This window comes from Venturia canescens, chromosome 2 (assembly GCF_019457755.1).
Source record: "Venturia canescens isolate UGA chromosome 2, ASM1945775v1, whole genome shotgun sequence".
Classification (NCBI taxonomy): Eukaryota; Metazoa; Arthropoda; class Insecta; order Hymenoptera; family Ichneumonidae; genus Venturia; species Venturia canescens.
In genome coordinates, this window is record NC_057422.1 from 28,627,966 (window position 1) to 28,633,106 (window position 5,141).

The 5,141-nt window shown below is 34.8% G+C and overlaps 1 long non-coding RNA gene across 1 annotated transcript; it reads right to left on the reverse strand.

Annotated features, from left to right (window-relative positions):
• On the reverse strand, positions 1–3,697 carry LOC122407181 (uncharacterized). The gene is made up of 3 exons (XR_006260166.1): positions 3,481–3,697; positions 1,266–1,601; positions 1–716 (listed from the first exon to the last, which is right to left on the reverse strand). It is a non-coding gene; the product is annotated as an uncharacterized lncRNA (long non-coding RNA).
• Positions 3,698–5,141: the final 1,444 nt, after the last annotated feature.

Below are 5,141 nucleotides of genomic sequence, written 5' to 3' on the forward strand. Positions count from 1 at the left end.
TACAGTTTAAACATTAAATATTTTTAATGATCTTGTACTTATGGATAAACATGTAAATACATTAATAGATTATCGTATAAATATGTTGGAGTCTCTATAATTTTTTTTCTTCATTAAATGCTCATTGATATTAGAAATAAAATAAGTTTATAGCACCGTATGAGCTAAACCCGGTTTTATGTCATATGGGCTATAATGTACTATTATATTATTCCATCCCGATCCCACATATTATGAAGCAAAAATAATAACAAAAAAAATTAAGGGAACTTTTCCGCTAATTCACTCTTGCATATGAATGATACGACGTGTTAAATACGTCCTCACTTATTTAGAAAGATCTCTGAAATTGACTAGACTACCGATCAGTTTCATCAACGAGACCGCACAGACTCGAGACGAATCTTCATCCACGGAATTCCTTGAGGTCTCACTGGAATCATCTTCAGCATTTGGAGTCTCCTTGATCGTCACAGCTTCGATCTGATTGTTGAGAGTCCTCCATCCATTGCGTTGTTTTGTTTGCTTTTGGCAAAAAATGATCGTATAAGCTCACTAATTCCTGATGTCTGCTACGCCGATGGCAAGAAATTGAACGGTATTTTCTCCTTGGAATTCACACGTTCGAGGAGAAGACCGCTCGTGTCGATGCTCACCAAAAAACACGCTAGTGCTAATTGTGTCGGCACATTTTGTCTCGATAATTTTTGCCAAATCTACCAAAATCAATCATGCAAATTGAAAAAGATGTAGAAAAAATATTAAAAGGGAGTAACGAATAATCTTACAACTATTCATAAATTTCTCAATATTCTTCAACCGTCAACATCTTTTCCGAAATTTAAGGTACCGGTTTCTCTTAAATATTGAAGCAATTATATGAGTTTGAGGACCTGCGAAATTTTGATAATGTAAATTCTATTTGTTTTTTACTTGTAAATTTTGATAAAGCCAGTTTGAGATGTCAAAAACATTTTTAGAATTTGAAATGAAATTGAAATGAAAAACATTTAGATATACGTAAATAATTAAAAAGCGAAAAAAATGTAATCATTTTAAGGTCAAAATATACAAAAATTTGTCCTGTAGTTTGAAAAATTGCGTTGTTTTTTTCCCCAAATTTATTACTAATGAATGAAGTTTAAGCAGTAGAAATTTCAATTTTATTCGGTCATTTTTCAAGTAGAAAAAAAAACAAAAAAAATTTTTCCCTTTCAAATTTAAATTTCAAAATGTTGATTTGAATAAATAAAAAATCATTATACCTGACAGCGATGGGAGCTTAGAACCTTTAGAAGTATGTGACAAAGTGTGGACATCGCTCATGTTATACTGAGTACAAAGATCATTGTCGAAGCACTGAGCGCATTTTCATCTGATGTCGACAATGCCATGTTCCTTGCACCCATGCAGACAATGCTATTGTGTTGAATACTAGCTGTGGCATAGTCAAATACCAAAAGATCATAATAACCCTGATGGTAGTTGGTACGAGATCCATGATCCCACTGTACTATATCCATGATCCATGATCTCACTGATTCCACTATTGTCTTGTCAGGAATATTGTCAGTTCCTTTGGAAGCGCTAACTCCATTGTCCTACAGGAAATACAAATTTCTTTTTTTTTATTCAAGAACTTCAAATATATTAGCACCATTTTTCCCAAATAAAATTTCTGAGTTGCGTAATTTCCAAGTTTAGCAATGCCAGAATTGAGCAACGTCAAAGGGTTTGAGCATTTAGCCCATACTATATACATCCAATTCTTTCCAGGTATAATATGTATATATTTAAGCAATGAAAACATTAAATTTCTATTATTCATTCTGGAACTTTGTTACCAAAATATGCCAGTATCTTTTCCAATTCTTTGATTCCATTTTCATCAAGGGTGATGAAGATGAGTGTAATAATGATACGCAATAATGCAATAGTGTATGTAAAACAACTTATAAAGTAAGAATTTTCGGCAAAAAAGTATTTACAAATAAAGAAATTGATTTTTTCTTCTTAGAGTGTGCGGATCTATCAACCAATAATGTAAAAAATTCACAAATTGCTTGCATGTGTTACGTCCCAGGGGGGAGGATTAGTTGGGGGCGCACAGTCGCCGATTTAGAGAAGCAGAGTGTACGTGAGTACCTCTGCCAGTGAGTCTTCTTTGGGACTTGTGCGAGGCCCGAGAACATATACTATATTTTCAGGTATACGTGACCTTTTATTGTGGTTGTGCCCGCGAATTGGAAGGATTTTCCAATTGTTGAGCGGTGTCGAAGGCTTGATGAAATAAGTACACTCGATGATATTTTGTTTATTACAAAATATTCTGATGTGTTTATTGAGACACTTATGCACTTATTTACTTTACAAATTAAGAAATTAAACTGTTAAACAAAGAGTTAGCTATTATTCGGAGCTCTCTAAGATGAATTAGGATTTAGAGAGAAGAGAGTTCTCCGATGTTAATGTCTTTATAGTTCGATGCTAACTGACTAACAACTAAGATTCTTAGCCTAGTTAGAGTTCGAGAGGAGGATGTGTTTTTTGGGGGTAGGATGCTGTAGAGGGGGTTTGTTCTCTGTGGTTTTTTAGTTTGGATTGGGTAAAAAGTATCGTCTGATTTGGTGATTGGATTTGAATATGGGAGAGACTTTTCCGGAGATATGATTGGAGGAAAAGTCGCTCGAGATTTCTTAGAATTAGGGAAAGTGTGTTGAGCGGAGTTCTGAGATGTGCACGTGTTGCACTTGAGATAAGAGCATCTGTTTTCGGGACTCGTGGGAAACGCGAGTTTCGGAACGCGTCTCTGGAATTTTGTGTGGATTTAGGAAATGCTGCATTGATAATAAATTCAAGGATAGGAAATCGGTCTTGGACTGTTTATTTCTGGTTTTCCGTGCTCGTCTTGTAGGATTATTTATGGCGCCGGAACGTCGGGGAGAGTCTAGGGCACGCGTTGTGAGTGTTTAAAGAATGGACAGTTGAGGAAAAAAATATGTGCGAGCGCCGAGTGTCTCGCAGGATGTATTTGTTATGGATGGTCTGGATACGCTCTGTGTTTATATATATTCTTAGATACGAACTATGTATCGACAAATGATGATAAAGGTTAGGAATATACTCGTGATAGCGTTTGAGTTGAAGAGAAAAAGTGAGGGGCGTTTAGCGTAATGCTAGGACGCAACACATGTACTCATTTCATCTAATTTTATATACTCAATTACGCTTTTATATCGATATGTTATTTGTTTCATACTTTGAATATCTTCGTCTTGGCAACACTAGTCAGCAACTGATGCATTAATTTTCAATGAAAAAGTATAAAACAAAGAAAATTGCTGTTTAAAAATTCTCCGAGTTAGTGCTCCAAAAATATCGGCCGTACGGTCGGCATTTTCGGAGCACATGTGTCTGGAAAAAAAATTTTTTAAATCGCGCATTTAATTAGAAATCATAGCAGATTAATAGCATACATACATTGCACAATTATTATTTTTTGTTGGTTAGAGCTCGAGGTTATTATATAGCTACAGATCAGACAATATTATTTGATATGGTTATAAACATTTGACGCGCTCAACAACTATACGACTGAACGTTTTCAGATTATCATTTACAGCACGGTCTACACGTCTACACTCACGGTATTAAAACGTCAAATGTAAATTAATAATAGCATTAAATAGCAAGTAAAGCATACTAGTGCACGCACGCATCCTGCATGTACAGCATGTGTACACAATGAAGATGGAAGATGATGATTAGATGGGGGTCAGCTGTCAGCTGGGTACACCAGGAAAAATCCATTGATTCAATTTTCGCGTTATTGTGATAAAAAAATCACTTCGTAAATTATTCAATATTACACATGCATTTCCCAGATAATTTCTGGTTGATTTTGTAAAAAATAAACGATTTTCAAGTTACTTTCCGCCAACTATACGCTCAATCTTTTTTAATTTACTATTAATAAAATAATTTTTTGAACATTATAATAATAACGGCGAAAAATTGCGAGAATAATTCCCAAGATATAGCAACAATAAAAAATAAGAAATGTTGTTTTATTCCCCTAACTATACAGAATTCGTATGGTCTCACAGCTCTTGAAGCTTAGACCTGAGCCAACCACAAAAAGAAGAAGAAGAAGAAACAACACCGCATACGTGATGAATGAAAAAGAGCGTTTGCGTCGTTTCAAGGCCAAGGACGAAGATAGTTATGGAAGCACATTGATTGAAAAAAGGCAAACGTTTGGCTTTCCTATTCTCACAAACCGACGAGTACATCAGCAATCTTATGGAAATGGTTGAAGTTGAACAGCACAAAAAATGGAGCAGAAAAGAAAACGAGTTTGGAACAGAAGCGTAAAAAAGGTAACAGTTAGGTATTTTTTCTCTATTTAAAGATCCGATCTGTGGCACAACAAAAAACAGTTTTAGATCGTAAAATCATATTATTGCAGAGAATCATTTTTAATTTGCTTCGCGAAGCGAAGGTCTTGGTCGAAGTCTGTACATCTGATGTGTGAAAATAAGAAATGAGTGAAAAAATTAATGGAAACTGTTCAGCTCACAATCTCTACATTAACGTTAGAGAAGATCGGCGAGAAATCTTAAGCAAGGCACGAGCTGAATTAAATATAATTATAAAAAAGGAAGCTACTGACAACATTGAATTTGAGGAATCTCTAAAATCAAACGCAACATCGTCAGTCTTCGGGTCGGATGCTGCTGAAACTAGCCAGGATAATTTGATCGAATTGAATTTGATTTTATCAGAGGAGGATTGGGACGTTATCAAACCATCTGAGCCACATGGAAAACGTCAAAGATGGTATTTTACGCAAGGTGAATGGACCAACGGCACAGAAGCATCAATGCATCAAGAAGCATTTATTATGGTCAATGGAAAACTCGAAGTATATCAAATTGACGTAAGTTTTTCGAAGGCTTAAGTCATGGGGAAATAAAGTTTTATTGGCGTATATCATAAAATTTTAAAAAATGTTTAACTGTGAAAAAATATGAGATCTATTGTAACATATTCAGTGAATGAATTACGTTTTCTGTAGGAAATCTGAATTTTGGAAATAAAAAAAAATGAGATCATTTTCTAACGTAGCCAAGTACAGTGAA